Source organism: Protopterus annectens, chromosome 10.part0, assembly GCF_019279795.1.
Source record: "Protopterus annectens isolate FY-2018-M chromosome 10.part0, PAN1.0, whole genome shotgun sequence".
Classification (NCBI taxonomy): domain Eukaryota; kingdom Metazoa; phylum Chordata; order Ceratodontiformes; family Protopteridae; genus Protopterus; species Protopterus annectens.
In genome coordinates, this window is record NC_056744.1 from 738,005,789 (window position 1) to 738,018,741 (window position 12,953).

Here is a 12,953-nt window from a genome sequence, read left to right on the forward strand (position 1 = left end):
GATGCCATTGCTGGTCCTACTACTAAGCCACCACTCACTGTGATGGAGGAATTTCTTTGCACTGTAAGGAATATAGGCAGCTCATTGTGAGTTCCCAGTTTAATGATGAATATAGGTGCAGAGGTGGAGGATGACCAATGGATGTCTATTGGTGAAGTTCTAGGTAGATAAAGGGAAAGTAGAAGGGGAGAGGATAGATAGATAAGTGTATAAAATCTTTTTTATGTGCATAAGTAGGTGTGGTTTGTTTTTAATGTATCTTCATTTTATTGCTTATCATCCCTATTTCCATATCCATTTTTTGTCTAGGCACATGTGGTACTGAGATTCCATGGCCACCTGGAAATAGCACATCTATACCTTTTCTACTTATACTAATTTATAGAATTTATCTTGAAGTCTACTTTGATTCCTTTTTTAATTGCACTTGCATCTATTATTGTTTAACTCAGGGCTACGTAGCATAAGTCTGATAATATTTCTTGTATTTCTCTATGTGTTGTGTTTTATTGCTCTAATGCCAGATGAGCCTAATGTCAAAGTATCAGTAGTCTCAGATGATGATGGCAGTAAGGTACAGTCTGGGGTTGCAGTCAGTCTGACACTGAGGTTGTGACTTCCACATCCCCTACCCATAGTTTGGGCTGAGTCAGTATATCTATGCAAACCCAAAACATGGAGCCATATGAGATAAGACAGGTTGAGGGTGACAGTTATGGTTATTCCAGATGTAGAGCTGGCAGTGCCTCCCTTAGCAACCGTGAGGGTAAAGTAACACACACACAGGGGTGTTGGTAGATATGGTTGTAGGGGGCATATTTTCTGCCATGCCCTGATGTTGATATGTGAGTATTTAGCATAAAATGTATGTGTAGGGCCATTCTGGAGGCACAGCTGCATTCCACTAGGGCCTCGGAAGAAATAGTCAGAGTACAGAATTTTGTGCATTCTGATATGCAAGACTACCTGAACCATATGGCTAACTCATTGGACTAGGTAAATGATGCACTGGATCATGCAGTGTCTGCAATGGAAGGCCTGCTGGGGGAGGGGCAAAGTCCACATGGCCAGAGAGCTGTTAAATCATCAGGTGTTAGTCAACCTAGCCATGCCAGATCCTATTCTATAGTAGCATTACTTCCACTGCTCCTTCAGTGATTGAAGTGTCCACACCCAGATGTGGTAGGCTATACGGTCAAGGACACAGTCATGATGAGAGCTCATTCAGCAAACATCATTCACATTCAGGTAGCATCCTGACTTCTAGCCGGAGTCATAGAACTATCAGCGCAACTCCTGGCAGAGGTAGTTCTCCTGGCTGGGGATGGCAATTGCGAACTATATCCTCTACCATGCATGGCTCACACCTTTCCACTTTGCCAGGATGTAGTTATAGCACAAGAACTTTGATTATATTTTTGCTGACCCCCACACAGTACAGACACACACACACACACACACACACACACACACACACACACACACACACACACACACACACACACACAGATATATGTAAACATTACTACTGAATGATTTACATCTGTTGCTACTGGCCCTGACAATGAATACTTGCTGTTAACCTGATTTCTCACTCACCCAAACTCAGTTCTGTGTTGTCAGGCTTGCTATCCTATACCACTGCCCTGTGCAAGTGATGATAACTGTGCCCTACTTTTAAAAATTTCAATTGACATAGGGTTCCTATATTTGATGCACAGAGTGGATTGCTAATGCTTGCTTTTTTACTCAGATACTTGCTATCATCACACATATTGTTATGTTTTTTCCTGTTTAAGCTAAAATGATTGTTATGTTGTTTTTAATCCCAAATGCATTTGTACTGGTATTCTTAGTAATGCAGTCTTACTAGTCAGTAGCTCAGTACATTGTGCAAATAGCACAAAGATTGCCCTGGTCACTGCTGGGGTGCCTAAGTCAGACAACTTTAATGCATAATGCACAGTATTGGGCAGATTAATATTTACGTAGCATAAAACACTCATGTGTTACTGCTAACACTCCTGTACAGTTGAGTCATGTTTTATTTTACCTGATGTACAATATTTGCACATGAGGGTAATCATTTTTTTCTTCTTTACAGTTTCATCACTTGTCTTGGTTAATGCTGCTGCTACAAGTTGTGTCTTTTGGAGTTGTCTCTGATGCTCATAGAGCACAACCATTATATGGGTAAGTAAAGATTTCTAATTTTGTATGCATTATTATTACTGTTTATGTGTGCTTAGCTTCTTGGATTTTCACTTAGGTATTGAGCGTGTGCACTATCCTCTGCCTCTTAGCCAGGGTCATAACATATTATGCACTCCTACATCTGCCAGGATCATCCACCACTGCTGATTCTTGAGCCTCCTTGTCTGTGTCTGTTGGACTGGATAGCCTCCCTGTTGTGCCGGGAGCAGCAGTCCTTGGCTTTGTTGTCCCTGTTGCAGCTGTTTACTGACAATTATATTGTGCAACATGGCTCAGACTGTGAGTATTTTGGCCAAGGTGGCATGATCATGCTGCAGGGCACCAACACATGTGTCTAGACATCGGAACCTTGATTTAAGCAAGACAAATAACTGGACAGGTGAAATCCTTGGTTACAGTCAAGGTGTCACAGGGCTCTGTCCTAGGCTGGTACTTATTTAGATTGTATCTTTCAAACCTTACTTTTTCATCTGAGGTGTTCTACAGTCTATATGCTGACGACCTGAAATTGGGTAAACTGATTACATGTGTTCCAGATAAGGCATGTCTGCAAAATAATTTGACTAAATTGTCCATTTGGACACAGGAGAATAATATGTTGATAAATAAATCAGAAACTAAGCATATGAGATTTGTGAGACATAAACTGAAAGGTGAATATTTAATACAGCACACAGTCTTTGAAACTGTAGACTCATTTAAGGACCTGGGTTTATGGATAGATTCAGCTATGAGTTTTTCTAATCATATCAACCAATTGGTTAATGATAGTTGTAGAACTATAGGTTGTATAAAAAGATTTATAAAGTCTAGGAAATCAAACATAATTAAGTCATTGTTTGTTAGTTACATTAGACCCAAACTTGAGTATGGAATAACAATATGGAAACCTTATAGGAAAACAAGCATGAATAAACTGAAAAGACTACAGTGGAAATATACCAATGGCATCCATGGATGTGAAAATCTAAGTTATTATGAAAGACTAAAATATCTGAACTTGTACAGTGTCACTTACAGATATTTAAGAGGTGATCTTATTCAGGTATATAGGACATTTAGGGACAACTACCTCTGGGAATGTTTGGGGTTATCAAAAAGTACTAGAGAATCATCAGATGACCTATGTAGAAGATTCTATAGGAATAAGTAGTGTACTAATTGGTTCTCTGACAAAGTAGCTGATGCTTGGAGCACACTACCAAATTACATTAAAGCAAGTACTAGTTTAGATATTTTTAAGAACAGCCTGGACATTTATTATGAGAACAAGTGTTTTGGTATATTGGCAAGCTAGAAGGGCATTAATGACCATGCTTGAAACATTTGTATGTATGTATGTACAAATACTCACTCAATAGCATTACTAGTTTGACCATGTGCTTCATTGTATCCTTGCTCAATGAGGTTGCCTTGGTTTATCATGAGCCAAGGTTCTAGTATATAACCTACACCCCACTAGATGCCCCTGTGGAAAGTCTCCCCTAGCAGAACTTACATAAAGAACACAGGTGTGCCATTTGTGTAAGTCATAAAAACTGCCAGGATTACCTGCACACACATTATAGATGATCCTTTGAGCATTACAGATCCCCTGGCAGTTGACAATATGATATTCTTTCCTGTTGATGTACACCCCTTTCCTATTCACTGTGTGGACCTTTTATTTCTATGTGTGTGTAGTCTATGGTCCCCAGAACCTAAGGGAAGTGTACTATGTTACAGAAATGTTGCATGGTTGTAGCTCTTTCTTCTGGGGGTACATGGAAACCAGATATGATCCCTTACATGTTGTAGTATTGTTTTTAGAAATTGATGTAATATTCTTGAAACTGAGGCCTGTGACACCCCTATTTATAGGTTCATAGGTTCATACTAGGCTATCTGCCCTGGGGCAATTATAAGCCTAGCCCGATTCAGTATGGCTTATGCCACCCCTTGATTTGAGTATACTGTGCCCTTTTTTAAGGTTTAGTTTACTGTGCCTCTGTCTAATAGTGATACAGGAGTAATCCCTGGGACAAACCTACGATCCCCCATCCACTTATCGAGATTCTTCTTGAAGAGATTCAGTGAGGTGCTCTGCCTCACATGAACTGGAATTCTATTCCAGAGCGAAGGGAGCCTCTGGGTTATGAACCTGTCCCTCCAGCAAGTTCTATTTATTTCTGTGCTGAGGTTCAAGTCCCTCAAGCGTGTGGCTCTAAGGGATTTAGATTTACTGAGGTGGAGCATGTCCATTAATTCTGGATTTGACATAGCTTTGTATGTCAGGCATAGATCGCCTCGAAGTAGGCGGTATGCAACTGAGTAGAGCTGGAGTTTTTTTAACCGAGCAGTATATGGCATCTGTTTGAGACCCTTGATCCTCTTGGTGAGATATTTTTGGGGTCTTTCTAATTGCTGCAGGTGTCGGGTAAGGTACATCCCAAAAGGGGCATTGTATTATATGATGGACCTGATGAGGGATGAATAAAGGGGCACGATTACCTCTCTTGATCTAGATGTGAAACCCTTCATGATGAGGTGGGCTATGTAGAAGGTCTTTCTAACCACTTTGGCAATGTGGTTTTCAAAGGAGAGATTGCTATCAACTTGGGTCCCCAGGTCTCTAATAACTTTCTCTGTACTTAATGTGTTTCCGCCTATGTGGTAATTTGCCAAAGGGTATGACTATACATTTTTTGGCATTTAGCTTTAAACCATGGCGCTGGCACCAGTTATCTGTCTCTGTGAGACCTTTTTGAAGGATGTTTGTGTCAGCTGGAGAGTTGATTATGGCGCCCAGTTTGCAGTCGTCTGCGAACTTGGTGAGCCATAGTCCTCCCACGTTTGCCTGTACCTCGGAAAAGTATATACCGAACAAGAGTGGTCCCAGGACAGAACCCTGTGGGATGCCACTTGTGACCGGTTTTGAGTCTGACATGGCTCCAGCAACTCTCACTCTGTGGGTTCTGTCTTTGAGCCAGTTTGCGACCCATCTTGTGACATAGGGGTTTATATTTAAGCTGGATAGCTTATCTATGATGCCCTAGTGGGGTATTGTGTCAAATGCCTTTGCAAGGTCCAGATAGGCTGTGTGGACTACCTTTCCTTCATCTATGGCTTTGGTGACTGTTTCAAAGAAGTCAACCAGGTTCAAAAGGCAGGATCTGCCCTTGACAAAGCCGAACTGGGTAGGATCTAGTGTCTGTAGGTCCCCAATGTCTTTGTTTATGAGCTCCATGATGATCCTCTCCATAGCCTTGCAAACTAAGCTAGTCAGGCTTATGGGGCGATAGTTTCCAGGGTCCGTAGATGCTCCACCTTTGTGGAGTGGGACCACTGTTGCTGCACGCCATTCTGTGGGCACATATCCTGTAGTGAGGCTGAGATTGTATAGCTGTTTTATTTGAGGGATTAGTTCCTCTTGTAGTTCATGTAGGACGCAACCTGGGACGCCATCTGGTCCCATGGAAGCAGTGTTTTGCTTTGGAGAGGGCAGCCTCCACCTGAGCATCTGAGATGTTTGGGAGGCAGCCCCCTGCCGGGATAGATATTTGCTCTTTTTTGGGGGGGGGGGGAGTTCGCACTGAACCTGTCTGCCAGGATATTGGCGATGTCTGTGGGTTCAGTGTATTTTTGTCGTTTAGAATCAACTCAGAACAAGTCTGGGAGTTGCATCCCAAGTTTCTAACATAACTGAAAAAAGCCTTATGATTGTCTTTGGTGTCCTGTGCAATTTTTCTCTCGAAGCTGGCCTTGGAGGATTTTATGAGGGATTGTAATTTTTTGCTAGCACTGATCAGAGATGCCTTCCCTATTAGGGATTTTGCTCTATCATGTAGTAGCTTCCTCCTTCTGTTGTACAGTTTATTTATGGCAGGGGTCCACCAGACTGGACGCCTGCCTTTGGATGATTGGGTCTTGGTTTTGTTTGGGATAGCATGATCCATGCATTCCTGGAGATGTCTGTAGAATGCATTTATATAGGATTCTGCAGTTTGGGCTGTAGTTTCCACTGGCCCTGTGGCCTTGAAGGATTCTGGAGCATTTCTCCCCGGGCCTCCGCTGAAAACAGGATCTGTGGAACCTAGTCGGACTTTCCCGGTCAACAAATGTTAAATAAAAATAAATAAAAAATTCCACTTCGGTTTTGAGAAGTGAGAAGTTCGCTTTTGAGAAGTTTTTCACTGTGGTTTTCTGGGCCTATCCCCTATAGGTCTCTGAAAAGTGCTTTTTGTAACATAATGCTACACATACCTGGCACTGTGAAACTCCATAATTTCCCAAAGGCCTAAGGTGATGGCAGCAGAGGTTGCATAATTCCTTAAAGATATCCCTGTCCACCCTGTTTCACTCTACAATTTCTGTATCATGCAGTCCATGATAAGTCAAACGTGGTCCAAACATTCTTCTCCTTCTAGACAGAGATCTGGCAGCAGCAGCATTTCGTATCAAGGCCTGCACATACAAGTTAATAATAGCAGCATCAACTCCTAACACTTTTTTCTAAGTTTGTTCGTGGTTATATTCCAAAGAGTAGCCATTACACACAGGCACTAATCCAGCTTCCCCTAGGTGTCATCATTTCCATGGTTCCAACAGCATTTCTTCTTCCAAGGATAAGCAAACTGACATCAGCCGTTTAAGCTTATCTTCCCCAACGGGTCCCTAAGGCACTTGTAAAAAAACACAAATCATCTAGGGTGTACACAGCTTTTCATTATTCTATGCCTCAGGGCCAGCGTGTGGTCTCAACTGCTTTATGGCATGCTGTGTTCTAGTATGGTAAGTATGTTTATCTTTATACTTATTACATTTTAGCTAGTTCTGTTAAGATGTAGTCTTTACTATAATGACAGTGCTGCACTGTTTACTTTAGCTTTTATTTTTATTTATTTATTTATTTATTTACATCTGTTAAATGGGGTTGAGCACTGATCCAGATGGACCATTTTCAGACTACGCTCAGGACACAAAAAAAACGAAAGAAAAGAAAACAAGATCAGTTCTACTTTAATTTTACAATAGCAATTGAATGTTTGCTATATAATGTAACACAGGAATGGCATGTACAAAGCATTATGAAGATTATATAGAACCGTTGTATAGTTCCATGATGTATGCAACAAATGAAGATGTACGAGTAAATAATATTTATACAGCTAGCGAAAGAAAAGAAACAATGATATCAGAGAAGAAGGAAGAAAAAAAAAAAGAGACAAAAAGTTAGATTGGGTGGGGGATATTTTTTGCACATTTGGAAATATTTCATTCAGGGATATTTGGATATCCTTGATATCTTTAGAATGTATTTTGTGAGAAGGAGAGGATGCTGGATGGGTATATGTTATGTTGTGACATTGCTTGGAAAGCAGATGTATCCAGCAACTTTAAAAATTATTTTGGATATACACTTAGTGCAGGAGGAGTTCTGCTTCAGATCAGATGGAAGTGATTCCCAGGTCTATGGTACAATCATAGAGAAGATCTGGTCATTGCAGTGACATTTGGTTCTAGGTGTATAAGGGGAGGATATCAATGAAGAAAGTCACTTGGGGTTATAGCCTGAGCCATGTTGCATGAGATGATCAGGAAAGAATGAGAAATATTCTAGACTAAGTGGTTTAAACAAGAATACGCTCAGAAGTAACTGAATCCTAGAAGTTGCTAGGAGCCATTTATCTTTACTAAATCCCTGACAAAAATGCTCTGTGTTGGCAGCAAAATAATGATTCTACATGTGTTGGCTGAATTTTCTGAGGTTTTTTTTTTGTTATGCAGATGCAATCAGCTGTGGCTTGTACTCCAGTTCTGCTAACAATACAGCTTTACCATTAGCCATCCTCCTTTCTCATGATAGAAAGTGTAAGACTTTCTTGTCCTGAAGAGGAGGGAGTTGACTTTGAATTTGATGATTACTATATAATGTTAAAAGTTTAAGTATTGATCTAGCCAGAGTCATAGCTATTGACAGTGCTGGGTTGTTTCTAGTGTGTCTTCTGCTTAATGAAGGAGGATGTGGATAATTTTTTCTGGGGTTATGAAGCTCACTGATTTTTTTTTTCTTTTGTGTGTCATCAGCATGAGTTGCTTATTAGTTAACCAGTTGTCTAATAGCTGTAGGTGTCACTCTAGTTGTTTGTTAGTTGGGTGAAAAGTTAAACCTGTAGATCACCATATCAGATGTATGTAGAATTTAAAGACATATGTGGCAGGTTTCCTATCAAAATCAAGAATCACAGCTCTTCGTGTATTTACTTAGCTGAAAATAAATGTCAAAAAAGTTATTTCATCAAAATGACAACAGCGGTAATGTTGATAATTCGCAATTTGATATTATCGACATTACCCAGGTTACCTTGACATCCCGTGATTTTCTAATTACGTTTTGCAGGGGGGCAAGCTCCCCTCCAACCCCACACTCCCTGTATATTATATATATAAACTCTGAGATAACACTACAGTGAAGAAAATGGTATATTTCCTGATCTCCATTCAGAACATCGACCTCATATGAGCGAATGCACACAAGCATTTACTAAGGTGGATTTGAACATTTTCAGATCGGCATTGTGGAAACCGGGAGCCATGCATTCAACCATCTCAGTTTCACTTAACTGTGATTCCACATTTTGATAGTAAACCTTTGTGGCAAATCTGATGCCAAGTTGTTTATGAATGGTTCCCTATTGAAATGTCAGCAGTCAAAATGCCAAGTGCACACAAGCTGAAAAAAAAAGACCAAACACACAGGAAATGACAGAATGTCAAAAATCACTCTTTTCCTTAAAATTTATTTTTGCAGGAGGAGAAGCCACCCCATACCCCCTGCTTGTATATACCAACTCAAAGATAGCCATACTTCAGAGAAAAGAGAATATTCCAAGAAATGGCATCTCAGACTTAGTATATATAAGGCTGTTCTTTTGGCCATTCAGTCTCTGTGTTTTGGGACGCTGTCTAGTGGGTCCTAACATTTAAAATGGTTACCTTTATCCTTTATGAACAAAGAGAAAGGTATTTGTAAAAGAACTGAGCTTTGAGAAACATCTTTCTGTAGGGAGAGTTATGTGAGGATGAAGTTCCTATTAGTGCTGCCAAGTTTTTATTTGTTCAAAAGTTATTATTTTAATAGATAAATTCTGACTGTGTGAAGAAGTGGGGGATGGGGTACAAGGTAGAAGTCCTGAGTAACATCAACAAAGAAAGAGCCTCTTACTTTATCTTTTTCCATGTCCTAAAGGACGTCATCTGTGAGAGCATACAGTATGGTCATAGTCTTTCTTCCAGACCCGAAGCCATGATGGTTGTAAGCCAGTATCCTGTATTTCTGGGGATATTCACAGAGTTAAACATAGACAAATTTTTCAAAGCTTTTGCCAAGGGTTGGAAGCATGTATTTATGTTTAATGTCGCTTGTACAGACTGGTTTAATACTTTTTGGGGCTGGGTTTAATAATTTCTTGGTTCTAAGGATTAGGAATGATGACATGAATAAGGCAAAAGTTGTAAAGGCCCTTGAGCTGTTGTAGGAGTCTTTTTATAGGGAGACAGGTATAGTCCATCTGTACTTGTAAGGGAGTCTGAGGGGGATTTGTGTGATTATGTTTTTTTCTTTTGAAGTATTTGCTTTGAAGTAGAATACAGTTATGAGAGGTGGAGAGTAGATGTACATGCCGACAGTGTGTTGGAATCAGGAGTTTGTGGCAGTTAGTAAAAGTTCCTTGAGGAAATTTGTAGTGGATAGGTTTCCTCAATATGAGGGGAGTGTGTTGGTTATTAATGGATTGCTATACATAATGTACCATGAGACGTTATTAACTAAACACCAGAACTGATTATAGCTGTTTCATATGGCTTTCTTGGAAGACTGAATGAACAAATATTTGTGTCTTCTAGTGACTTTTTTGCTAGATTCCTAGGGAGTAGGAAATGCTTTAGGGAGTTCGGGGAGTAAATTGTCTGGTTGCCTACATCTCATAATTCTAAAATGTTACATTCTGAGAATGAATGTTTGAGTTGTTGGAAGTAATTATTCTTCCCCCTGAGCTGCCATAACTTTAGAGTAAGAATAATACATTTGAGATGCATGGGTGAGCACCCAGCATGATTGGAGAGAAGCCTTTGAAAGGAGTGACTACTGCTAAGTTATCTTTGACATTATTTGATGTTTCAAATGTTGAAATTCTAATTGATAGAATTATATGAAACTTACATTGTACACACATTCAGGAATATTTTTATTGAATTAATGGCTTGAGTTATACAGTCTCGTGTTATTATGTTTTTTTCCCAAAATTTTGACCATTTAAAATTGCCTTTTAGAGATGTAGGCTTCAGACATTAATACCAGTTATATTTTCAACCACATAAAATTGTTTGGTACTTTCTTTTTGCCTGAAAGAATCAGAAAATCTTGATTGGAGAATTAGAAAGTGCATACATTTTCAATAATTATAGCTTCAAGATTTCTTTATATTTCTTTATGTAGATATTCGGGCAATTAGTGTAAGCAATAAAAATATAATCTAAGTACTGTGGTAACTACACAGCTAAGGTATGGTTATGCATAAGGCAATAGAATGACAGCTCTTTCTGGTCCTTGTTGCCTGGTCATTTTTCTAATCAAAATAACTAGCACCACATGCACTATAGTTGTAAAATGAGGCCCACTGGTAAAACATAAAACTAATAAAAATGGTCTGTGAAACATTTGCACTTAAATATTTCCTGTCAAAAATCACTTTAACATAGTTGAAATCTAAACTACATAAATATAGCAGGACTACAAAGTGTAAGCTACCTGGAGTGTTTTTTTTTTTTTTTTTTCTTGCTTTTTCTTTTTTAAGACTGTCATAACATTAAAACCAAGTCGTGTTGTCTGTTCTAGCTTGTGAGAGGCAAGGTGTCAGTCTCAGTCAGATCTGACTTTTGTTTCTTCAGTAGCCTAAGGACCAGCAGGATGATTAAGAGGGAAATAAGTGAATGGAGCTGCCAGCTTGCTGTTCTTTAAGGGGCAATGAAAAACAGAGTACTGCAAAGCATCCATCAATTGTTATGATACCTGGAGATTAACATCTACTGGTCATGGAACATAGAGATGGGTCATGCCATACTAATACTGCTGCGTGGACCAATGCTTTATTATCTTTATGTGACAACATCACGTGGGTAGATATGAGTCATACGATACATAACTCTGGTTATAATATGAAGGCTATCTCCCAAAACCCCATCTTCCACTGCAACAATGAAAAGGATGGAAAAGAGAATAATAGATGTTAAGAAATAGCCCAATGCTGAGAGAGGACAGTAAAGCAGAAAAGAGCAAAACCATATTCAAACAACATACATTTGTTTATTAAATCTAATTATCTGTCTCATACAGCTTAATGTGCATTTTATATTTTCAAAAGGTACAATATACATCTGCTTATTCGCTGTATGTTATTGTTGTCTTACTTTATTACACCAGTAGACTGTACACAGATGAGTACTTAATAATATAAAAGTTAGCCTTTATATGAGATTGCATCATGTTGGAGAAGATTAATATACTGATAATTTGTTTCTTGATGAAATACAGACTGATAGGGCATGGTATGTTTTACTCTTGGTTTGCTAAATCTTACTTTAAGAAAATACAACTGTTTAAAACACTATTCTCGGAAAGCATCAGGAAGAAAAGGTTTTTTTCCAGAAAATCTAAGAAGTTTCCTTTCACAGTAATGCAGTCATCTAAAGTTTAAAAAGTAGTCATAGCTTGGAGACTGCTGCAGTGAGGACATTGAAACTTGCTTCTTGCGTGGTTTGTTACTTTGACTTCATTGGTAAGTGTTTTGCATTCCATAGTTTTGGAGAAAGGTCTTTCTTGTAGTTTTTGTTAATGAAGTATTATTCCATGACCCACACTTCAATGAACTCCCCCACACCCAAGCAGAAGTTTTGATTTAATTAGTAAACTTTTTTTGTGGAGTAAGCCATTTTCACCATTAACCTTTATGGCCAGAATTACAAGCTTCCTAGGTATAAATATTTATAAAGAAACCAGAAAATAACCCACATTTTTTAAATATGTTTCTTGATAGTTTAAACTTATGTTATCTAAGTGGATAACTATATACTTATATAAAGTGCATGCTGGTATATCACAAAAGTTTAATTTTAGCACTATGTATCAAACACTTTATGAAATTCTAATGAAAAAAATAGAAAGGTATTAACAGATAACTTCAGACAACAATTTGAAGCCTTGTTCTGGTTAGTAGTAGTCCATGCTTAAGAACAACAATTTTACAAGTATACTTGACTGCAAAATTTTACTCAGTTTTGAATGAGATAATTGTTGAAAAAATTCCCCTTCCCAAGAAATACATTAGCTTTGGATTTGATTATACTAATAACGAGAATGAAGGACAATGCCTCTTACATGGGTGGCAAGGGAGGCTTTCAAGTTCCATGCAAACATTTTGGATTTGCACCAGAGTAGAAATCATAAAGCTGTTATTCATTTGTAAGACAAGTGATCAGTTCTGGTGTTTTATTCAAAGAATTGAATGTTTCCTATCCCTTAAACACTAACCTTCAGCACACACTTCTCTTTCCAGTCATTTTTATTGCAATTTTAATTTAGGCACTTGCACATCTATCAGGCTAAAGCCTAATGTGGCCTAGACTGGGAGAAAAGATAAAAGAAGAAGAGAGGCTATGAACAAAATCCATCATTCCACAGTTTTAACAGATATTTTCAGAGT